Below are 25980 nucleotides of genomic sequence, written 5' to 3' on the forward strand. Positions count from 1 at the left end.
AAATCGATAACTCAGAAATTTAGCCTTTTGGGAGTTTATGCTTGATGACCAGTCTCTGCATAGGGTAAGACAAATGGAAAACAGCCTTAGGCTATACTGCCAGGCATAAGCTCTACTAAATGAAAGAATCCAGAGATAAACTACAGAGAAAGAATTCTCTGGAGCTAGACATGAATGCTTCTGTGACTTCCTTAGTCACCTGGCATTAGGACCCTCTGAAAGATAATATGAATCACCTTACTGAGCCAATAGTCTCCTCATGTTTTACCTTCCATTTTCTGTATCTTGCATATATTTGTTTCGAACAGACAATACCTTCAGTACTTTGCACTAAACTAAGCTTCCCTATTTTCTCCATCTTTTTCCTTGGTACACATCTATCCATTAATTTATTTATGGGATGTGTATTTTTGAAGAAGTAGTTCAATCTAGTAGGGCATTTTTTGGACAGGTGGCCAGAAGACTAGGGTTCCAGTACTAGTATTGCCACTAGCTGTGTGACCCTGAGAAAGAGAAAGAATTGCACAATTATATGACTCAGTGACTCCTAAAGTGTGAAATGTGTATCACTGATAGGTTTGTAAGTTGATTATAGTTGATACATGGATGAATAGTTTTAATTTGAATATTAATTTGAGCATGTCTTCAACTAATATTACAAAAGCTATCAACAGGGCTCCCCCTGCCTGAAACCAATACCCAAACATGTAGTCTAGGGTTTGGGAACTGAACTGTCCTGCACACTGCCAATGGTACCTGAGTGCACCATCTGGGGGACTGAGGACAAGACTTACCCACTTCTCACCCCTATCATTGGTGCCTGTGCACATCATCTGGGAGTCTGGGGATTGACCGACTCCACCCACGAGTGCTGGTGCTCAAATATATTATCAAGAACCTGATGACAGACCTGTTCCACCCACCACCACTTTTCCTGGCACCCAGCACCCAAACACACAATCTGGGAGCCTACCCTATCTGCCCCAGCTGGTGCCTGTGCATACTATCAGGGGGACTAAAGACAGGTCTGTGTTGCCTGATGCCACCACCACTAGTGCCCAAGGATCAGCCCACCTAATGTCCCTGTCCCCAGCAAAGCCTTACAACAGCATCCATTAAAAACCACAGTCTAAGATATTTCAGAACTTAAAAACACAACTGATGTTGATTACAGCTGAAGAAATCATACAGAGAGTACACTGCTTTACCCACTCAGAATCAGAGTCAAATATATTTTTACCCAACCAACATGAAAGACACATCTATAGAAAAAAATATTTCCCTATGAAAGCCAATACATAAAATTGGAAGAAGTATTACTCCAGATGCATAGATATGAAACCAAGAACAAAAGAAATAAGGAAAAGCAAAGAAAGATTTTCTCTCCAAAGGAACACAATGATTCTCTGGTAATAGACTCCAAAGAAAAGAAAATTTATAAAATCCTTGAAAAAAAGAATTAAAAATATCTAGTACTAAAGAAACTCTATAGGATATGATAGAACACAGAAATACAAAGAAATTAAAATCGGGAAACAATTCACGATTTGAATGAGAAATTTAAGAAAGAATCAAATAGAAATTCTAAAACTGAAGATTGCAATGGATGAAAAGAAAAACACACTCAAGACCTTAAACAATAAATTAGATAAACCAGAAGAATTTCTGAATTTCAAGACATGTCCTCTGAAACTACTCAGTTGGACAAGAAAAGTAGAGAAAAGATTAAACTAATGTAAAAAGCCTATGTGGGTCAGGCGCAGTGGCTGACACCTGTTATCTCAGCACTTTGGGAGGCTGAGGCAGGAGGATCACTTGAGCCCAGGAGTTCAAGACCTGCCTGGGCAAGATGGAGAGACCCTTATCTCTACATAAAATTAAAATGAAATATTTGGGTGTGGTTCTTGGTGCCTGTAGTCCCAGCTACTCAGGAGGCTGGGGTTGAAGGATTGCTTGAGTCAGAAATTCAAGGTGCCAGTTAGCTTTAATCCCACCAGTGCACTCCAGCTGGGGTAACAAAGTGAGACACCATCTCTAAACAAGGTAAAATTATTTTAAAATGAAGAGTCTATGTAAAATATAGTGTCACAGAATCCTTAGTGTGTTGCTATTCCAGCTGGAAACTTCTGTGGCCAGTGGTGCCTTTGCCCAAGTTTTGCTCAGTCTCACTGGGCTTGTTCCACACACTCAGCCCAGCAAGTTGCAATCAACTTGTACTACTGGCCTGGATCCCATGCCTGCCAAAGGTGAGCCAGACATAGAGCGGCAAGGGGTGTGTGAGTGAGCATGGAGTCCTGCCACTGCACACATCCAGGCATGCCAGCTGCAGTGGAGTGGGCTGCTCCTGGAGCCAGTACAGACACTCGCTTCATGCAAGGCTGTGGCTGGACCAGTCACACCACAAGCGGCTTCCACCATTGGTGCCAGGGAATGCGGTAGAAGCTGGAAGTTTGGAGATGTCAGGACCTGCGAAGTTCCAGAAAATGTGTTACAGCCCTGGCCTGGGGAACCCCTAGGTCTGGGCTCTGTGAAAGGCTGCAGCTTGTCTCTCCTTCTCATTGCCCATAATGTGGCAAGTGAGCAGTGTTTTTCAGCCCTGTTTGTGTTACTGCTCTTTCAGTCATGCCATTTAGTGGGTCATGAGTTCTCGTCCCATGTCCAGGAAGAATAAGGTAGGTGGACAACTGGAGTGTGAGCAAGGCAGAGAGGAGCTACGTTGAGTGACAGAACAGCTCTCAGGAGACCCAAAGTCTCCTGATGAGTGTCCCGGAGGAGTGTCCAGTTCTCAGAAGAGAGGATACTCATAGTAAGTAGCTCCTTTCTGCAGGCAGGTCATCCTGATGAGTCAAGGAGATCCAAAGTGAGTAGCTCTTTCCCACATCTGGTAGTCCTGACCTCTCTGTGAGTCTGCCTGAATCTGAAGGTTTTATGGGCTTTAGAAGGGAGGAAGTGCATGCTGGTTGGTCCATGGGCGGCCATGTGTGGGCCCCGCAAAAGCACCATAAGTTCTTATTCTGGGCCATGGACTCCACCTGGAACAGACAGCCCAGACCCCAGACTTCAGGCCATTGCTGACTTGAAGGAGGGGATTCACTGGGAACCTGTCCCTTTCCACCAAGGAGCCTGTCTGCCTAGTGCTGCCATCTGCATGTCATCCACCATGCCCAGGCTGTTTGTGTTTAGGGGCACCTGCAGGCCTGCATGGAGCCACTCTTACCCCTCCTTTGGTCTCCCTCCCATGCCTGTCAGCTAGGATGGGGCCAAGGCAGCAGGAGATTGGTGTACCAGTACCACCCTGAGTGTGTGCACACCCAGCTGGATTGTGACAGCACCCAGGCTTGACCACAACTTTGCTCCACCCTGGAGCAGGCACCAGGAGCAGGGAGAGGCCAATCATCCAGAGCAGGCACTTCTGAACCTGTGCGGGAAGGGGGCTTGCTGGGCCCCTGAGATCACAGGGATGCATGGGTCCATAACCATGGCTCTGCAGCTGCAGCTGCACCCAGGAGAGCAGGGCTCCCACCCTGTCATCTCAGAAAGGAGCAGGGCTCCTGCCTGTTCCTGGCTCCCACCAGCTTTGTGGAGTGTGCATTCCCAGCTACACCTTCCCTGCTGGAGCAGTGTCATTGCAGGAGCTACTTAAGTCAGGCTGCCACTGCCATCAATGGGACATCATATAGTGACCAAATATTTAAATTCTGGAATTCCTAGGAGAAGAGATGGACAAAGCATAAAAACGTATTTAATGAAATAATGGCTGAAAACTTCTAAATCTTGCAAGAATTATAGAAATCCAGATATAGGAGGCTCAAAGTATACTCACAAATAGATTCAACATAAAAAGATCTTTTCTAAGTCACATTATAGTCAAACTGTCAAAAGTCAAAGACAAAGAGAGAATTCTAAAAACAGCAAGAGAAAAGCATGAAGTTACATATGAAGGAATTCCCATTAGACTAACAGCGTATTTTTCAGCAAAAACCTCACAGGCTAGGAGCGAAAGGTATGATATATTTAAGTTGCTGAAAGAAAAAAAATCATTTAGCCAAGAATACCACAGTCAGCAAAACTACCCTTCAAAAATGAAGGAGAAATAAAGTTCTTGCCAGATGAGCAAAATCTGAAGGAATTTATAACCACTAAACCAACCCTACAAGAAATGCTAAGTGGAGCCCTACACCTGGAAATGAAAGGATAATATTTACCATCATGAAAACACATGGGAGTATAAAATCCACTGGTATGGCAAACACATAAATAAGAGAGAGAAAAAACTCAAATGTTCCCACTACAGAAAACCACCAAATTACAATGATTAAAAGCAAAAGAAAAAGAAAGGACTGAAGGTCACATAAACAAACAGAAATTAGTAAAATGGCAGGAATAAGCCTTCACATATCAATAATAACATTGAATGTAAATAGATTACACTTTACACTTAAAAGATATAGACTGACCGAATGAATAAAAAAGCCATAACCCAACTATATGCTACCTAAAATAAACTCATCTCACCTCTAAGGACACATAAAGACTAAAAATAAAGGGATGAAAAGAAGATATTTCATGCAAATGAAAACCAAAAGTGAGTAGGAGTAGCTATACTTAGATAAAATGGATGTTAACTCAAAAACAGTAAAAGGAGAAAAAAAATAGGTCATTATATAGAGTGATCAATTCAGCAAGAGAATATAAGAATTTGAAACAAATATGTATTCAAAATTGGTGCACCGAGATATATAAAGCAAATATTATCTAAAAAGGAAGATATAAATTACAATACAATAATAAAGACTTTACCCTCCCACTGTCACCACTGGACAGATCACCTAGACCAAAAACCATCAAAGAAACTTTGAAGTCAAATTTTATTTTAAAACAAAAGGACCTAACAGACATTCATACAAAACTTTTATCCAAAAGCTGAGAAATGTGCATTTTTCTACTCAGCACATGGAACATTCTTCAGGATAGATTATATGTTAGAACACAAAACAAGTCTCAATTCTTTTAAAAAACAGTTAAAATTATATTCAGCATATTCTCAAACCACAACGGAGTAAAACTAAAAATTAATAACCAGAGGAACTTCGGAAACCGTGCAACAAAAAAAACTTAAACATCAAACTCCTGAAGGTTCACTGAGTTAATGAAAAATTAAGAAGGAAATAAAAAACTTTGACAAAACAAATGAAAATGGAAACACAACATACTAAAACTAAAACACAACATACATAAAATACAGCAAAAGCATTGCTAAGAGGGAAGTTTATAGGACTGAACACTTACATCAAAATAGAAATATTTTAAATTAAAAACCTACTGATGCGCTTAAAGGACCAACAAAATTAATAACAAACCAAACTCAAAATGAGTATAAGATTTCTAGTGTTCAATAGCACAGTAAGGTGACTATAGTTAAGGAGAATTGACTGTATACATCAAAATAGCTAGAAAAGAGTTAAAATACTCCCAACACAAATAAATGATAGATTTTTGAGGTGATGGATATCCTAAATACCCCAATATTATCATTACACATTGTATGCATGTATCAAAATAACACATATGCCCAATAATATGTACAAGTATTATTTATCAAAAAAGGCTCATACAAGAATACTTATAGTAGCTATCTTTTTTTTTTTTTTTTTTTTTTTTTTGGTTTCTTCTCCTCAGGCCTAGCCCCTTTTCTTTTTCTTCTTCTTCTTCTTCTTCTTCTTCTTCTTCTTCTTCTTCTTCTTCTTCTTCTTCTTCTTCTTCTTCTTCTTCTTCTTATTATTATACTTTAAGTTCTAGGGTACATGTGCATAACGTGCAGGTTTGTTACATATGTATACTTGTGCCATGTTGGTGTGCTGCACCCATCAACTCGTCAGCACCCATGAACTCATCATTTACATCAGGTATAACTCCCAATGCAATCCATCCCCCCTCCCCCCTCCCCATGATAGGCCCTGGTGTATGATATTGCCCTTCCCGAGTCCAAGTGATCTCATTGTTCAGTTCCCACCTATGAGTGAGAACATGCGGTGTTTGGTTTTCTGTTCTTGTGATAGTTTGCTAAGAATGATGGTTTCCAGCTGCATCCATGTCTCTACAAAGGACTCAAACTCATCCTTTTTGATGGCTGCATAGTATTCCATGGTGTATATGTGCCACATTTTCTTAATCCAGTCTGTCACTGATGGACATTTGGGTTGATTCCAAGTCTTTGCTATTGTGAATAGCTATCTTTTTAAGCAAGGGGCATCTGTTGCCAATTATCACCAAGAGTAGAAGTCTGAACACTTTATAAAAAACTATAACTAAAACAATGCTTCTGAATTCACAGATAGAGTTGGTTAGAACAGGCTGGCCTCGGTATTGAAGTAAAAATGTATATTGACTTAAAATAAAACATAAAGTAAGTAATCATAGCGATAGTACGCTGACATGAGAAAATTGTGAAAGTGGCCATGAAATAGCTGAATATTGAGAAATATTTCTAAACCTAGAAGGAAACTTAGAATCTAGTTAACTATTCACTTATCCACTCAACACCTATTTACTGAGCAGATGCTTTGCATCAGGCATTGTGTTAGGTACAAGCGCCAGAGGTTAGGTGTGCAAATAGAAACACAATTCATCTTGACACTCACAACCCTCACTTTAGTACATCAAGGATATGTAAACAAATATTTATAATAAAACACAGGAAATTCTACGAAAGTGTGTTGAACAAATTGTCTCAGAGAAACTAAAAGGAAGACCAACACTTGTGGGAACTGGTAAAACTTCATAGAGTAATTGTTGTTTGAGTTGATTCTTGAAAAATGAATGATTTTAAATAGTCAAAGAGGAAGGCAGAAGGAGTAGTATAAGTGGGTGAAAAGTTGTACCCTGTGGAAAAGTATGTGTTTTTTTGTGGATAATAACCTGAAGTTTGGGGTTGTTGGAACATATAATATTGGAGCGGTGGAGAGGAGCAGAGGTGAGGCTGAAAGGGAGGCAGGGACCAGGTTGGGAAGGGACTTTGGTGCCATGTCAGTGAGATGCAGAACATGGTGAGAAGGCCATGGATAATTAAATAATTTACTTAGAGGTACACCATGATCACATTTACATATTTAAAACTTATTCTAGTATAGAGATTGAATTACATTAGGGCAAGACTGGAAGTAAGGAAACTTGTCAGAAGGCCGGTTCAGGTAAGAAATAAGTTCAGATAAGAAATAAGGGTGGTGTCGGCCGGGCGCGGTGGATCACGCCTGTAATCCCAGCACTTGGGAAACAGAGGCGGGTGGATCACCTGAGATTAGGAGTTCGTGACCAGCCTGGCCAACATAGTAAAACCCCGTCTCTACTGAAAATACAAAAAATTAGCCAGGCATGGTGGTGCACGCCTGTAATCCCAGCTACTCAGGAGGCTGAGACAGGAGAATTGCTTGAACCCGGGAGGCGGAGGTTGCAGTGAGCGGAGGTTGCAGTGAGTGGAGATGACACCATTGCATTCCAGCCTGGGCAACAAGAGTGAAACTCCGTCTCAAAACCACAACAACAAAAAAAATGGTGGCAAGGGGATATACTTTCATTTCTTACCAAACTGGAGTAATAGCAATTGAATTTACCCATGCATTTGAAACTACCAAAAATTACAAATAAAGGGTATCTATAAAAAATCAACAGGGTTAGATAGAATAAATTAGATCTAGTATTTGATAGCACAACAGGATGACTATAGTCAACGATAATTTACTGTATATTTAAAAATAACTAAAAGTGTATAATTAGAATATTTGCAACATAAAGAAAGATAAATACTTGAGGTGATGGATACCCCACTTACCCTGATGTGATTACTATCCATTATATGCCTGCATCAAAAGATCACATGTACCCCATAAATATGTATACCTACTCTGTACCCATAAAGATTAAAAGTACTCAATAGCTGATGTAACAATTAATGGAGAAAGAGTAAGTGCTTTCTACTTGAGATCAGAAAGAAGACAAGGATGTATATTCTCCCCACTTATCTTCAACCTTCAACAGGAGGTTCTAGCCAATTAAATAAGGCAAGATAAAAATATAGAAGGCACTTACATTAAAAATAAGGAAGAAAAACTCGTTATTCACAGACGCATGCCAATATATGTAGAGAGTGCAATCATGCAAAGGAAAGTGCAAGAAAACAACTGGTATTATTTCATAAACTTATCAAGATTACAGGATATAAGATCAATATGTAGAAATCAATTGTATTTCCATATGCTAGTATTGAACCGTAACAAATGGTAATAAAAAGAAAATTTACAATAGCTTTGAAAATATTAAATACTTAGGGATAGGCTGGGTGCATTGGCTCACACCTGTAATCCCAGCACTTTGGGAGGTCGAGGCGGGTGGATCACGAGGTCAGGAGATTGAGACCATCCTGGCTAACATGGTGAATCCCCGTCTCTACCAAAAATTAAAAAAAAAAAAAAAAATTAGCCGGGCGTGGGGGCGGTCATCTGTAGTCTCAGCTACTCAGGAGGCTGAGGCAGGAGAATGGCGTGAACCCGGGAGGCAGAGCTTGCAGTGAGTCGAGATGGCCCCACTGCACTCCAGCCTGGATGACACAGCGGGACTCCATCTCCAGAAAAAAAACAAAAACAAACAAACAAAACAAAAAGGAAACTTAGGGATAAATCTGACAAAAGGGTTGTATACTGAAAAACTTGAAGAATACGTGAATTAGAACATGGCAGCATGTTAAAAAAAGAATTGCATATTGAAAACTTCAAAACTTTCTTTTTTTAAATTTATTTATTATTATTGTACTTTAAGTTGTAGGGTACATGTGCATAACGTGCAGGTTTGTTACATATGTATACTTGTGCCATGTTGGTGTGCTGCACCCATCAACTCATCATTTACATCAGGTATAACTCCCAATGCAATCCCTCCCCCCTCCCCCCTCCCCATGATAGGCCCCTGTGTGTGATGTTCCTCTTTCTAAGACAAATAAAAGATCTAAAAAATAGAGAGCTATAACCTGCTGATAGGTCAGAAGACACAATATTATTAACGTGCCAATTTTCTCTACATTGAGTTATATATTTAAAGTAATTCAGATAAAAATTCCAGCAGGCTTTGTGTGTGTGTGTGTGTGTGTGTGTGTGTGTGTGTGTGTAAAAATGTATGAGCTGATTCTAAATTTGACGTGGAAATGTCAAGGACATAGGAATAGGCAAAAGAAATCTGAAAATAAGAAACAAAGCTACAGAACTAACGCTATCTGATTTCAAGATTTATTGTAAAGCTACATCAATCAAAACAGTGATGTTGATATAAAGTAGATCAAAGGAACAGAATAGAGAATCCAGAAGTGGTCCCAAACATATATGAACAATTGATTTTCTACAAACATGAAAAGACGACTTAATAGAGAAAGGTTGTCTTCAACAAAAAGCACTGAAGCAACGGAATATCAAACCATGCAAAAAAGAACTTTTATCCATTCATTGCATTATGTACAAAAATTACCTCAAAATGGGTCATAGAGCTAAATATAAAACCTAAAACTGTAAAATCTTCCAGAATGAAATATAAAAGAATATCACTGTGATTTAGGTTTAGAAAAACTATTTCTAGACGGTCACATGCATGGTGAAAAGCATTATCTATAAAAAATAAATTGATAAATTGGATTGTATCAAAGTTAAAAACTTTGGTTTTCCCAAAGGTGCTGTTAAGACAATGAGAATATAAGCCAAAGGTTGGAATAGAACATTTGCAAAATAAATAGTTGATAAAGGAATTAAATCTACAATTTCTAAATAATTCTCAAATCTCAATAATTAAGAAACAAACTGGAATTAAAAACAAGGGGAAATATTTGAACAGACACATCATGAAATAAATATAAATGGCCAATAAACAAGGAAATAATGTTTGATGTAACTAGTCATTAGAGAAATGCAAATTACAGATAGAATAAGATATCACTGTACCTTTATTAGAATGGTTAAAATTTAAAAGCCTGACCATACTAAGTATTGAAAAACATGTGGCATAACTGACATTTTCATACACTGATGGTGGGAGTGTAAAATGGCACTTTGCAAAATAGTCTGGAAAATAATATGTTAGCTTCTTAGAAAGTTAAAGATACCTACCATATGATCAAGTCATTCCACTCATTTGTATTTACCCAAGAAATGAAAGCATATGTTGATAAAAGACTTGTATGGGAATGCTCATAGCATCTTTATTTTTAATAATCCCAACTGGAAACAACCCTAGATTCTATCAGCACGTGAATGGATAGCCAAATTGTGGCATGTCTATACAATGGAATACCACTCAGCAATAAAACAGAATGAATTATTTATATCCTAAAAACATAGTTGAATTTCTTTTTTTTTTTTTTCCAAAATGTTAAGATTTTATTTACAAAGCTTTTTTGTTGTACAGAAAGTAAAAATGCTGTTACAATCTCGGTGTAACTGGTAGCCACAGATGGTAGACTCATCAGTCACAGCTATCCACAATACAGCAAGAGTCTTACACAAAAACCTAACAATGCTTACAATTTTGTTGGGGTGAAGTCCACAAGCTTGGTGGTAGATTACCAAGAGGGACTACATGGAAAGAAGTCAGAATGTCACAGGAACTATTCTTTGGCTCTTTGGGTGGGTGGGTGTCCTGGGGTTTCTATCACAGCTACCTTTTTAAAAAACAAAAACAAAAACAAAAAAAACAAAAACAGCTACCAAATCCATGAGCAGTCTAACCAACACTGAACAGTTCTGTTTCTGCAGGTCATCTGGGGTCTTAATCATCTTCTCCTTCATCATCTGTTTCTCTCTTCCTCTTTTCACCTTTCCCACCTTTTCCTCCTCTTCATCTTCATCCTCATCTTGCATCTTCTTCATCAAGTCCAAATTCTTCTTCCTCCTCACTGACCTCATCGTCATCCTCATCCCCTTCTACATCTTCATCTTCATCATCTTCTTCATCAAACTCCTCTTCTTCACCATCTCATCCTCCTCATCTTCCTCATCTTCTTCTTCATCCTCCTCTTCATCCACACCATCCACCTCGGCATCTGAGTCGGGTGCTTCCTGGTCCTCTTGGTCATAGCCATCCAAGTAGGTAAGCTGGGGCAGGAGCTTGAAGATACTCTCTCGGTAGTCACTCAGATTAGTAACCTCACAGTTAAAGAGGTCCAGGCTTTTCAGACATTCTAACTTTTTCAAAGGTTCCAAGGTGCTGATATCTTTCAATTTATTTCCACTTAAGTTTAGATGTGTGAGATTTGGAAGTTTTTCAGCTAACATGTCCAGACCTCCAAAGATTCTATTTTCACTGAGTTCAAGCTTTCTCAATTTAGGCAGCTTGGGGAGATTTGAAACTGAGATCAAGCCTACATTTATTAAACTGAGGAACTCTAAGTTCACAAATTCAGCTGTTAAGCCTTCAATTTTTCCATCATTTGATTTGCAATTGTCCAAGACAAGTTCTCAACAGCTGCCGGGGTCTGATTCCTCAGCTCCAGGTGGATCCTCCTCTTCATGCCCATGTTCACCTCTTCCCCCCTCTTCAAACTTAACTTTCCGCGGCGGGGGCGGAGAGGGGAGAGGCGTCCCTGCCTGCGCAGTGAAGGTCATCGGAAGGGTTTGCTCGCGGCGGAGGCCGGCAGCACGGTCCTGGGTGGCTGGCAGCGTATGGGCAGGCGAGCAGAGCCCCCGGAGACAAGTTACTCACGGGAGCGCAAAACATAGTAGAATTTCTAAATAATTTTTCTGTGAAAGAAACCAGAAAAAAAGCATACATGGTTGTATGAGTCCATTTATATAAAAGCCTAGGAAATGCAAACTAAATGTATTAATTTTCTAGGGCTGCCATAATGAAGTACCATAAAATGACTGGCTTAAACAACAGAAATGTATTGTCTTACAGTTCTGGAGATTAGTAATATGAGATTCAGGTGTGGGCAGGTTGGTTCATTCTGGGGGATGTGAGGAAGCATTGGTTGCATGTTTCTTCACTAGTTTCTGGCAGTTTGCTGGCAATCTTTGGTGTTCCTTTGGGTGTAGAAGGGTTACCCTGATCTCTGCCTTAATTGTCACATGGCATTTTCCTTCGTGTGCTTCTGTGTCCAAATTTCCATTTTTGTAATGTAAGTCATAGTGGATTAAGGGCCACCATAATCTTAAATTGATTGTCTCTGTGAAGATCAGATTTCCAAATAGGGTCACATTCTGAGGTTCTAGAATTAGGAATTTGATATATACATTTTTGGGGGGACACAGTTTAACCCATGACACTAATGTATCATAACAGAAAGTAAATTAGTGGTAGGACTGTGGGCATGTGGAAAGGAGTGGGAAGAAAGTGGCATGAGAAAACTTGGGACTGGTGGACATGTTCATTATTTTTATTATGGTAATATTTCAACTGGTGTATTATACATAAAAAATGTAATCAGTTATATACTTTAAATATGTGCAGCTTATTATATGTCAATTGGAGCTCAATAAAACTGTTTGAGAAAATCCCACTGGGTGCAACGGCTCATGCCTGTAGTCCCAGCACTTTGGGAGGCTGAGGTGGGCAGACTGCTTGAGCTCAGGAGTCTGAGACCAGCCTGGGAAATGTGGCAAAACCCCATCTCTACAAAAAGTACAAAAATTAGCAAGGTGTCCTGGTCCATGGTTGTAGTCCCAGCTACTTGGGAAGCTGAGGTGGGAGAATCTCTTGAACCTGAGAGTTGGAGGCTGCAGTGAACAAGCTGGGATTGTGCCATTGTACTCCATCCAGGGTGAAAGAGAGATACTCTGTCTCAAGAAAGAGAAAGAAAGAAAGCAGGAAAGAAAGAAAGAAAGAAAGAAAGAAAGAAAGAAAGAAAGAAAGAAAGAAAGAAAGAAAGAAGAAAGAAAGAAAGAAAGAAAGAAAGAAAGAAAGAAAGAAAGAAAGAAAGAAAGAAAGAAAGAGAAAGAAAGAAAGAAAGAAAGAAAGGAAGGAAGAAAGAAAGAGAAAGAAAAAAGGAAGGAAGGAAGGAAAGGAAGGAAGGAAGGAAGGAAAGGAAGGAAGGAAGGAAGGAAGGAAGGAGAAAGAAATGAAGGAAGGAAGAGAGAAAGAGAGAAAGAGAGAGACGAAGGAAGGAAAGAAGGAAGGAATGAAGGAAGGAAGGAAGCAAATTCTACACTGTACTAAAACAGAAATCTTAGAACGAATCATTGGTTTCTGGCTTGTGTTTATTAATGGCAGTTGCTACTTCATGTTAAAGAAAAGCCCAAAAGGGGATTAATTTGGAATGGGAACAAGAGCTGATGGATTCAACTTCAGACATTTTGACTTACTTGGATATTTTTGTGGAGCAAACAATTGGGGATGTCCAGTAGACAGTTTAACAGATCTGAAGTTTGGAAATGAGCTCTTGGCTGCATATAGGAGGTAGTTGTGTGTTGGTGGTATTTAAAACCATAGCATAAATTAGAACACCTAGAGCAATAGTACAGTACTAAAAAATGAGAGTGAAAAGAACAAAATGTTTCAGGGATATGTAAGGGAAGAAGAGCCATTAAAGGAGATAAAGAAGGACTTTTCAGAATGAGATGCAGAGAACCAAAGGGATTGATATCACAGAAATCAAAGTAACAATTCCCAGGAGGAGGGTGTGATAATTTGTGTTAATTACTCTAAAGTAATTATGTGTGAGATTGAGAATTGTACAATAATGGATCCAAATACTAAAATTAGTAAGATAAATGTGGGCCACCATGACCCCTGCCTTCATGGATTTTGTGAGTTTTAGAATAGACAAAGCAGTCAGAAAACATTCTATAAATCCATAGCAGACTGCATTAAGTACAGGGGTTCTGACAACAAATAAGGTGTTTTCAAACTTTTGGATTTACTATAAATATGTAATAGTTTAATCTCTCTCTCTCCTAAAATACTCTTTGTTCTAACAGGGTCTGTAAAAGATCATTTGCTTTTTGCTTCTGAAGATTGGTCCGTCTCAGCTACCAGTCTAGCAGAGAAGGAGATGACAAACTGGAGTGTGGTCAAAGAGTCAAAGGTTGTGGGCAAGCCTGTGGCCCAAGTCAGCAGGGGTTTCGGAGGAAGCTCAACAAAAGAATTTGGAACAGTTACAAGTATCTGTAGATGGAATCCTGCTGTGGTGCTGGTAGTGATAGTGGTAGTGAGGTTCCTCTGCTAACACTGAATGTAAAATTTTATAAAATTTTGCCTATGACAAATTTTACCTTTCTCTGTCTCCACTGAAGCATAGCTTGAGATCTGAGAAGATAGCATGGGTGAAGAATGCCATGATAACTGAGGAATGCAGAGGTTGCTCCTTCCCATTGAATATATTTTACTAAAATTCCCTATAGCCAACAGGTAATCATCACATCTCCACCATGATAGAAACAGAGCACAAAGCTGCCCACTGTTCATTAAGATCCTCTTTATTTGGGAAAAGGAGGGTTCCTTCTAGGAATGAGGAGTAGTACCAAAATCAGAGGTCACCTAGATCAATGATGCCAGCTATGAGGAATGGTACTAGGAAAGCAATTTTCATGATAAGTAGAAAAAATACAGATAGCATGAAGTTTCTGGGGTTCTGACAGTAGGAAAGAAGGTTCTGCTATCCATGGCCCTTGGTGTTTGTAATTTTTTTTTTCCCAAAATGTTGCTCCCTGGAGTGCATACTTAGGAAAATTTGAAAATGCTTGTGTTTTGGCTTTGGAAAAGAATCAAACCAGTTTGGCAAAGATCTATACTCAGGGAGTCATGATGATGGTGCAATGAAAATCATGTTCTCACTTGCTGAAAGCATCACTGAAATGTACATTCTTGTAGAGCCGACCAGAAAAAAGGGGATACTGGAAGGCTTCCCCTTAGTTGTCCCAATTTAGACTGTATACAGGCATTATGATTGCATTAGTAATATGCAAATGCTACAGCCCAAGTGTTCTACATATGTTTCCAGCCCAAATCCTGAAAACAAAAGGGGAGATAAAGGAAAAGCAAGAAGTCAAATTGGAGAGTTTCAATAGTGTCTTACATGCATCCCGACTTTCCATACTTGGGAGTTGAAGGTTATGGACTCTACCAATGAGAAATTCCAGTGATAGTATTTTAATATCCTAGAGACAAAAACAGCCTTAACCCCAGAAGTTACATGTTTTAAAAGATCAAATCACTAGGTGAAGTTTGCAGAGGCCTTCAAATTCATGGAGACATAGAGAAGGATAGACAAAGGAAAAGACAGTTGTGATTTAAGGGCATGCTTAGGAATGGTGGCATGCAATTGGCCACAGAACGCAGCTATGCTCTATTCTGAGTCTGAGTAATACTATGGAGTATGTGCAGCTAGAATCATGCCCATGATAAGCAGAGATATTTTGTCCATTATTCCTGACTTTCTTTTTGGCCTGCTTAGAAGACTTCCACAGTTTAAATATATATAAAGCTGACTATTTCTTCCGGTTATCTGAGAGACCACTTGTTTGAAAGGATGCCTGGCTGGGCACGGTGGCTCACGCCTGTAATCCCAGCACTTTGGGAGGCCGAGACCGGCAGATCACGAGGTCAGGAGATCGAGACCATCCTGGCTAACACGGTGAAACCCCGTCTCTACCAAAGATACAAAAAATTAGCAGGGCGTAGTGGTGGGCTCCTGTAGTCCCAGCTACTAGGGAAGCTGAGGCAGGAGAATGGCGTGAACCCGGGAGGCGGAGCTTGCAGTGAGCTGAGATCACGCCACTGCACTCCAGCCTGGGTGGCAGAGTGAGACTGTGTCAAAAAAAAAAAAAAAAAAAAAAAAAAGAAAGAAAGAAAGAAAGAAAGAAAAGAGAAGAAAGGATACCTTAAACGTGTCATATAACTATTGGGATCCTTTCCAGTGATTTTGGGGCTCCATAAACACCAAGGAAAATACCAGGTGGGGCAGTGGGTGTGCCTGCTAACTGAGTGACTTTGGCCTGCAGCATTTTTATCTGCTTAGTTCTGCACCTGGGACAATACTCCCTGTTCTCCTGTTGGAAGGTGGGGTTTTCTGCCTATAGTGTAAAACAGCTCTGTCATTTCCCTGGTGCTCTCTGGCATCCTGGAAGCAGATGTGGTCTAGAAGAACAGATTCTTATCTGGCCTTATAGCTGGGCATAAACCTGACAAGCTGTCAATTCTGAGATGGAAGCATACATAGTCTCAAACAGAAAGGCTTAGATGACGTTCTTGAGAATCCAAATAGGATACCAAAATCAAGTGTGCAGAGGTAAAAGGAGAGTTGGATATAAATTCTGTTTAGTTCCTAGGCAACTCCAATGAGAGATGGCAAATTTGTCCTTACTGTTCCTTTGTTTAAAGCTTCCGGATGAAGTGCAAGTGATGAGAAGCTGGAGCTGTAGCAACTCATTCGTATCAGTTATTTTCAAATACACTGGTTCCTTAGTATCTGTGGGGAATTCGTTCCAGGAGCCCTGCACACACTAAAATCCTCAGAGGCTCCAGTCCCTTTTATAAAATGGTGTAGTATTTGCATATAACCTATGCACATCCTCCTGTACACTTTAAATTATCTCTTGATCATTTGTCATGCCTAATATAATGTAAATGCTATGTAAACAGTTGTTATACTGTATTGTTTCTTAATTTGTATTATTTCAATTGTTGCATTGTTATTTTTTATTGCTTTTATTTTTGAATATTTTTGATTTGCAATTTGTTGAATACACATATGTGGAACTGGAAGGTAGGGAGGGGTGACTGTATGCAGCAGTATTCATGTTTTAGAGTCAAAATGTGTGTGTTTATTCAGCTATCTTTCATTCAAGTATAGATATTCACATTAGTTGTTAAAAGTAACTACTGCACTAAATGACCAGATTGTTCCATTTAAACTGTTAAACATTGAATCGAGTGTTGGTACCTATGCCAAACCAGTGATATTGCTAACTGAGGTAGCAATTAGGACTCTTGAAATGCTCTTCTCAGATTTAACAAGAAAAGGGAAGCATACAAAGCACAAACAGATACAGCGAATTGGTCAGCTCATCAATGTCCCACTTCTAAAAATTGTGGAAATCCTACTTAGAAAACCCAGCTTCTATGCTACTATAGCTGAAATTAAGACTGATGACACACCTGGAATTTGGGGGTCTTCTAAAGAATATGCAAAACTTAATTATGCAGGTACAGATTTTTTATAACAATTTATAATATAAATTATTTGTATCTTATGATTAAAGTTCTATTTCACAATATCATTCTTGTGTTAGACTTTTTACTTAAAATGAATGATGGTCCAATAATACTCCAAGGGTTGTCAAATTGAATAGGTCAGAGTTAGACTTTCTAATATAGTACTAAGGTCTCTATGTCAATGAATTGAAACTAGCAAGAGTAACAAAATTAATGTTACTAAAAGCTAGTGAAATATAGTTTTTTCCCTCCCTTTTAAAGTGGATTCTTAACACCATGAAATACTATGCAGCCATAAAAATATGAGATCATGTCCTATACATGGATATAGATGCAGCTCGAGGCCATTATTCTTATCAAATTAGTGCAGGAACAGAAAACCAAATACCACATGTTCTTGCTTTTAAGTGGGAGCTAAACGATGAGAACACATGAACACAAAGGGGAGCAGCACACGCTGGGAGTTTTCAGAAGGTGGAGGGTGGGTAGAGGGAGAAGATCGGGAAAAATAACTAATGGGTACTAGGCTTAATAACTGATCATAAAATAATCTGTATAACAAACCTCCATGACACAAATTTACCTATGTAACAAACCTGCACTTGTATCCCTGAATATAAAATAAAAGCTAAAACTAACTCTTAACAAAACTTTTTTTCAACTATTCTTAGTAGGGAAAGTGAATTTATATAAAATAATATTTCCCATTTTCCCCAAATATCATGAATTGTTTTATAAAATAAGTTAAATTATGCTTATCTTTTAAGATATACTGGAGAATATTCTTACTATTTACAGACCATCAACAAGTATCTTACACAAATTGATGTTTTTTAAACAGAAAACCTATGAGCTAATCATACAAAATAATTACAGTTTTACAAGCAGTAAGATCGTTAAAGGGGTTTGTTGATAATGAACAAACTTTTTAGAATTGTTGTAATATTTTGGTGTTTTGCTGGAAAGAAACACCTTAGTAAACTTGTTTCATGTTAGGAAGATAGGTATTTAAATTTGTCAACATCTGACTTTTTTTTTTTCATTCAGACATCTGCTGCCTTTTAATGTTCTTGACCTTCAGCTAAAAAAGGATAAGATGGAAAAAAATGAGGATTATTTCATTCTCTGTATCTTGTGTCTGAAAGTGAATAAGAGGAGAGATAATAGTTTAATAGGCAACCATGAGCAGAAAAATAAAATATTGTGACACAGAAATGAAAGATAATTAAAATCATTTTTGTTAGCGGCCCACTATGATTGGAAATAGCATCCAAGTGCATATAAGCAAATATTTTTATTTGCATTCACAAATCAAGTTTGCTTCTAATACTTTCTAATTGGATACTATAGGCCAAAAGTAGTTATTCAAATGAAGTTTTGTGACAGAAAAATAGTAGTTTTAATGTCCATTTGATATTTTCTAAAATAAAAATGATTATTTAGAAAATAATCAAATAAATGCTATTACTTTAAAAATTCAGATAGTATGGATGTACAGTGAAAATACAATATTATCAATAATCCAGGGTTTATCCTACCACTATTTACATTTTGGATTCTTTTAGGAATCTCTCCGTGTCAAAATACATAGCCATTCTTATTATAAAATAGGATCACACTGTATCTACTATTTCATAATTTTATTTTTAACCTAATGATATCTTATATATAACTTTGTCAATGAACAATTCTACATTATCTAACCAAACAAAAAGCTCATTGATAACTTTATATAGCCACAAGTTCCAGCTTCCTATTATGATTTACACAAACCTCTGCCTAGCTCTCCGGCAACATTCAGCCTTTCTAAACAACTTAAAGGTTTTATGTCTCTGAGCCTTTGCATTTGCTAGTGCTTATATCTGGAATGCTCTTTCCTACCCCTTTTTCACTTGGAAATCATTGAGCTTCATATATGTTTTCATTTCCACAGCACGGCATATAATGCCTATTAAGTGTACGTTACATGAGTAAGTGAATGAATGAAATTTAATTATAAGAAAATTAGGGTAAATTTTGCAATTTTTTGGTAAATTAGAGATCCAAGCAGGTAGTAATTTATAGACGGGGAAGATAGAGGCCACTAAGAGGATATGCAGCCTGTCTAGAGAACCAGGTGGACATAGTTTCACTGTAGCTGTTACTCATTTGAAGGCTATAATGTACTCTGAAGTAATTTTGAAGAATTTAACATGGGAGACAAAGCCAAAGAAAATATTTCACTTAATGATTCCGTCAGCCAAATAATGAGAATGAGATTCTCAGTTTGCAAAAAGGCCAGTGTGGCTAGAACACAAAGAACAATGGGTTGAGTGTCAGGAAATGAGGTCAGAAAGATTGAGTAGACTATCATACAGGATTTTTTAGGCTGCTGTAAGATCTTTGAAATGATTGGAGAGTAAGCTTCTGGAAGGCAAGGGTCATGTCTAATCTGCCCATGTGAATCCCTTATTGTCTATTACCAGTGCCTGATACAAAAAGATATTCAATGTGTTCTTGTCTTATAAATGAATGACAGTTACCTCCCCTAAGAGAGTTCTTTTTTTTTTTCCTGGTTAGAGGCAGGTTAGTAAAAATATATAATGTAATATGTTTTAGGTTGTAGGGCAAGTATTATTATTATTACAGTTTTACTAGAAAAGAGACTGATGCCCAGAAGAGTTTTACTAGTCTAGTAGTCTTAAACTTTTAGAAGCAGATTTTTTCTCTTGAAACAAACTTTGCCTAAAAATAAATGTACAAAATATATCAAATGGAAATGCCTTTAAGGAAAAATGATGGAATTGACATTTCGTCTCACTTTTTTTCTCTGATGTCATCCTAGATAAATTGCCAAAGATTTTAGGTGGTGCTATACCATGATGTTATATCGTTTGGTATAAAGAATCACAAAGTGGTCTCTTGGCAAAGAGCTGTCATTAGGATGTGGGTTGTTCTTGAGAAGTGAATTTGTACACATATGTTCATTAGATGGACTGAAGACCTGGGCAAGAACAAGGAGATGTGACTAAACATATTATTAGGAACAAAAGGAATTTCTATCTCTGAGTTTCCACATATAATTTTTTGCATGTCCAAGGCTCTCAAGTTCATCCCTTCTATGGTAGTGCCACAGACAGATTATTGTAACCCAGTGTGGTCAAGTTCTCCTGTTATGGCTACTTCTGCCATCTCTGCTTTGTTATCTTGTGGATTTTCTAGGCTCTGATACTTGTACCTGGTGGTTGTATCTTGACATTGTTACTGGGGATTTAACCTTGTTACTGCTACTCATGTTGATGGCCCTGTCCATGACTTCTTATTTGTCACTGGCTGTGTTACTAGAGATGTTATGTTCTTGTAGAAAGAGTAAGAGTATCTTTCCACCAAAATTTAAAACCTTACTAGGCTCCCTAAAGAATGTGGAGAGACTTTCTTCCAGTTTGCTATATCATCTAAGTACATAAATTCTTTTATTGGGCTCTTGTAAAAAGTGGCTTTGCTACCTTCATTTATTACAGGAATATCTCTTTAGGAAGTTAGGAAAAAAAGTCCCTGGACTAAACATTTGCATAATACAATGTACTATCAACCCAATGTGATCTTCCCAGACAGCAATAAACTCCTGAGGTGTTTTGTTTATCTTATTCTCCTTTCAGTTCTACAGTTAAAATTCCAGTGTACTATGGTCCAACTTTTAGTGCCAAAATTTTCGTAATTACTTCCTCCCCTCCCCAAGAAGTCCCATTGAATCCTCCTGTAGAAAGAAAGAAGCTTCAATGGCCTAATTTTGTGTGTTATTGTTCTGAGGATGAGTATTCTGATTATGCCCCCAGTCTGGTATTCTCATTTCATGAAATGGATTTCATATAACCTCAAATGAAATGTAAAAGTTATGGAATACTTAATCATGACCTCTGTGACTATTCGGCAAATGTCTCTTAGAAATCATGTAACGCTGATTTTTTTAAAGATTCTTCTTTACAGTGTGTTGACAAAACCCGTAAAGAATATATAAATAAAATGGGAATGTGACTAGGGAAAGGGGAGAATGGTTTTCAGTAGCAAGCAAGAACTAAGTCTTCCTTCCTGTAGATAGCAATAAAATAATCTTGATCTGTTATTTTATTTGATACCCAGGCAGGCATTGAGTTCAAAAGTCACCAAACTTGATTACATTATTAAATACCCAGTTAAAGCCACAAATGATTATTATTATAAATTGTCATGAAAACACAGTACTGCTATATGATATTATCATTTTTTTAAGAGAATGACTAATATAGATGGAACAGCTGGTGACCCAATAGACTAAGTCTCTGTCGATGGTTGCTGTGCCTGCAAGAAAGCAAGCAAGTGACCAAAGGAGCATATCTTTTATTCCTTTAATGGAATAGTAATCCTTGAGGAAAATAAGTACTAGATTGGCAGGCTAAGGTTAGGTGTACAACATAGAATGCACAACTTTTGTGGGGAAGAGCCACTGGGTCCTATCTATAGGATGGTGCACCTAGAAAGAAGATCAAATTTGATTTATCTGCCCAATGTTAGCATGGTTGGGAGTCCACTCTTCCTCAGGTTTAATTTGTCTAAAAATTAAACAGTAACAAAGACTGGGGAAACTTTTTGGGACAAACTTTCAAGGTCAGCAGCATATTGATTATGGCTGGTTCACTGTAAAATTGGCCATTTAATTTTCTTTCCTTGTCTTGTACAATGCCTTCCCATTCCTCAATTTACACCATCCACTTAAAAAGAATTCTGGATTTTAGGAAAAACAACCACTCCAGCTTTGTGACCTGAGCACTTCATTTAACCCATTGAGCTTCAGTAACTTCACTAATAATATGTATTCACCAGTAAAATGTAGTGTGTAAATGAGGGCTGCCTGGACTGCCTGAGAAGGAAATGACATAATTTACACCCCCTAGGTAGGAACTCAATCCTGTTTACTTCTGTATTTCAGTGCTCAAGAGACCTGAAAAAGAGGAAGAAGGAAGTGGGTATTTTCAGATATTAGACTATTGACCTAGTTAATCATCTTATGAATAAAAATATATTTGTGCATTCTACATCCTGGAGTTGAATCAAACAGAAATCTTGTCTTGTGCATTCCAATTCACATTCAAAGAAGACATAAGGACAGAGTAAGAAAAATGCTTGTGTCCAGTTATCAAAGATACAAATGGAATTTTTTTATTGTACTTTAAGTTCTAGGTTACATGTGCACAACGTGCAAGTTTGTTACATATGTATACATGTGCCATGTTGGTGTGCTGCATCCATTAACTTGTCATTTACATTAGGAACATCTCCTAATGCTATCCCTCCACCCAAGCCCCTCCCTACAATAGACCCCGGTGTGTGATGTTCCCCTTCCTGTGTCCAAGTGATCTCATTGTTCAGTTCCCACCTATGAGTGAGAACATGCGGTGTTTGGTTTTCTGTTCTTGTGATAGTTTGCTGAGAAGGATGGTTTCCAGCTGCATCCATGTCCCTACAAAGGACACGAACTTATACCTTTTTTATGGCTGCATAATATTCCATGGTGTATATGTGCCACATTTTCTTAATCTGGCCTGTCACTGATGGACATTAGGTTGATTCCAAGTCTTTGCTATGGTGAATAGTGCTGCAATAAACATACATGTGCATGTGTCTTATAGCAGCATGATTTATAATGTTTAGGGTATATACCCAGTAATGGGATGGCTGGATCAAATGGTATTTCTAGTTCTAGATCCTTGAGGAATCATCACACTGTTTTCCACAATGGTTGAACTAGTTTACAATCCCACCAACAGTGTAAAAGTGTTCCTATTTTTCCACATCCTCTCCAGCACCTGCTGTTTCCTGACTTTTTAATGATTGCAATTCTAATTGGTGTGAGATGGTATCTCATTGTGGTTTTGATTTGCATTTCTTTGATGGCCAGTGATGATGAGCATTTTTTCATGTGTCTGTTGGCTGTATGAATGTCTTCTTTTCAGAAGTATCTGTTCATATCCTTTGCCCACTTTTTGATGGGGTTGTTTGTTTTCTTCTTGTAAATTGATTGAGTTCTTTATAGGTTCTGGATAATAGCTCTTCGTCAGGTGAGTAGATTGCAAAAATTTTCTCCCATTCTGTAGGTTTCCTGATCACTCTGATGGTACTTTCTTTTGCTGTGCAGAAGTTCTTTAATTTAATTAGATCCCATTTGTAAATTTTGGCTTTTGTTGCTGTTGCTTTTGGTGCTCAAACTAGAACTCAGGGCTAAGAAACTCAATCAAAACTGCTCAACTACATGGAAACTGAACAACCTGCTCCTGAATGACTACTGGGTATATAATGAAATGAAGGCAGAAATAAAGACGTTCTTTGAAACCAATGAGAACAAAGATACATCATATCAGAATCTCTGGGACACGTTTAAAGCAGTGTGTAGAGGGAAATTTATAGCACTAAATGCCCACAAGAGAAAGCTGGAAAGATCTAAAATTGACACCCTAACATCACAATTAACAGAACTAGAGAAGCAAGAGCAAACACATTCAAAAGCTAGCAGAAGACAAGAAATAACTAAGATCAGAGCAGAACTGAAGAAGAAAGAGACACAAAAAACATTCCAAAAAAATCAATGATTCCAGCAGTTGGGTTTTTGAAAAGATCAACAAAATTGATAGATCGCTAGCAAGACTAATAAAGAAGAAAAGAGAGAAGAATCAAATAGATGTAATAAAAATGATAAGGGCGTATCACTACCGACCCCACAGATATACAACCTACCATCAGAGAATACTACAAACACCGCCATGCAAACAAACTAGAAAACCTGGAAGAAATGGATAAGTTCCTGGACACTTACACTCTCCCAAGACTAAACCAGGAAGAAGTTGAATCACTGAATAGACCAATAGCAGGCTCTGAAATTTAGGCAATAATTAATAGCCTACCAACCAAAAAATGTCCAGGACCAGATGGATTCACAGCTGAAATCTACCAGAGGTACAAGGAGGAGCTGGTACCATTCCTTCTGAAACTATTCCAATCAATAGAAAAGGAGGGAATCCTACCTCACTCATTTTATGAGTCCGACATCATCCTGATACCAAAGCCTGGCAGAGATACAACAAAAAAAGAGAATTTTAGACCAATATCCTTGATGAACATCGATGCAAAAATCCTCAATAAAATACTGGCAAACCGAATCCAGCAACACATCAAAAAGCTTATCCACCACAATCAAGTGGGCTTCATCCCTGGGATACAAGGCTGGTTCAACATATGCAAATCAATAACCGTAATCCAGCATATAAACAGAACCAAAGGCAAAAACCACATGATTATCTCAATAGATGCAGAAAAGGCCTCTGACAAAATTCAACAGCCCTTCATGCTTTTAGTGTTTTAGACATGCAGTCCTTGCCCATGCCTATGTCCTGAATGGTATTACCTAGGTTTTCTTCTAGGGTTTTTATGATTTTAGGTCTAACATTTAAGTCTCTAATCCATGTTCAATTAATTTTCGTATAAGGACTAAGGAAAGGATCCAGTTTCAGCCTTCTACTTATGGCTAGCCAATTTTCCCAGCATCATTTATTAAATAGGGAATCCTTTCCCCATTTCTTGTTTTTGCCAGGTTTTTCAAAGAATAGATGGCTGTAGATGTGTGGTATTATTTCTGAGGGCTCTGTTCTGTTCCATTGGTCTATATCTCTGTTTTGGTACCAGTCCCATGCTCTTTTGGTTTCTGTAGCCTTGTAGTATAGTTTGAAGTCAGGTAGCGTGATGCCTCCAGCTTTGTTCTTTTGGCTTAGAATTGTCTTGTTAATGTGGACTCTTTTTTGGTTCCATATGAACTTTAAAGCAGTTTTTTCCAAATCTGTGAAGAAAGTCATTGGTAGCTTAATGGGGATGGCATGGAATCTGTAAATTACCTTGGGCAGTATGGCCATTTTCACAATATTGATTCTTCCTATCCATGAGCATGGTATGTTCTTCCATTTGTTTGTGTCCTCTTTTATTTCACTGAGCAGTGGTTTGTAGTTTTCCTTGAAGAGGTCCTTTACATCCCCTGTAAGCTGGATTCCTATGTATTTTATTCTCTTTGAAGCAATTGTGAATGGGAATTAATTCATGATTTGGCTCTCTGTCTGTTACTGGTGTTTAAGAATGCTTCTGATTTTTGCAAATTGATTTTGCATCCTGAGACTTTGCTGAAGTTGCTTATCAGCTTAAGGAGACTTTGGGCTGAGACAATGGGGTTTTCTAAATACACAATCTTGTCATCTGCAAACAGGGACAATTTGATCTCTTCTTTTCCTAACTGAGTACCCTTGATTTCTTTCTCTTGCCTGATTGCGCTAGCCAGAACTTCCAACACTATGTTGAATAAGAATGGTGAGAGAGGGCATCCCTGTCTTGTGACAGTTTTCAAAAGAAATGCTTCCAGTTTTTGCCCATTCAGTATGATATTGGCTGTGGGTTTGTCATAAATAGCTCTTATTATTTTGAGATACATTCCATCAATACCGAATTTATTGAGAATTTTTAGCATGTAGCGTTGTTGAATTTTGTCAAAGGCCTTTTCTGCATCTTTTGAGATAATCGTGTGGTTTTTGTCTTTGGGTCTGTTTATATGCTGGATTATGTTTATTGACTTGCATATGTTGAGCCAGATTTACATCCCAGGGATGAAGCCCACTTGATCATGGTGGATAAGTTTTTTGACGTGCTGCTGGATTTGGGTTGCCAGTATTTTATTGAGGATTTTTGCATTGATGTTCATCAGGGATATTGGTCCAAAATTGTCTCTCTGTCTTTTTTTTTTTTTTTTGG

General features: G+C 38.1%; 1 pseudogene across 1 annotated transcript; it reads right to left on the bottom strand.

Moving 5' to 3' along the window:
- Nucleotides 1-10729: 10729 nt before the first annotated feature.
- LOC707276 (acidic leucine-rich nuclear phosphoprotein 32 family member D-like) lies at nucleotides 10730-11563 on the bottom strand (annotated as a pseudogene). Its single transcript, XR_012652.4, has one exon. The product of XR_012652.4 is annotated as an acidic leucine-rich nuclear phosphoprotein 32 family member D-like (transcript).
- Between the last annotated feature and the right edge of the window lie 14417 nt (nucleotides 11564-25980).

The sequence above is a fragment of the Macaca mulatta genome, chromosome X, assembly GCF_049350105.2.
Source record: "Macaca mulatta isolate MMU2019108-1 chromosome X, T2T-MMU8v2.0, whole genome shotgun sequence".
NCBI classification, from domain to species: domain Eukaryota; kingdom Metazoa; phylum Chordata; class Mammalia; order Primates; family Cercopithecidae; genus Macaca; species Macaca mulatta.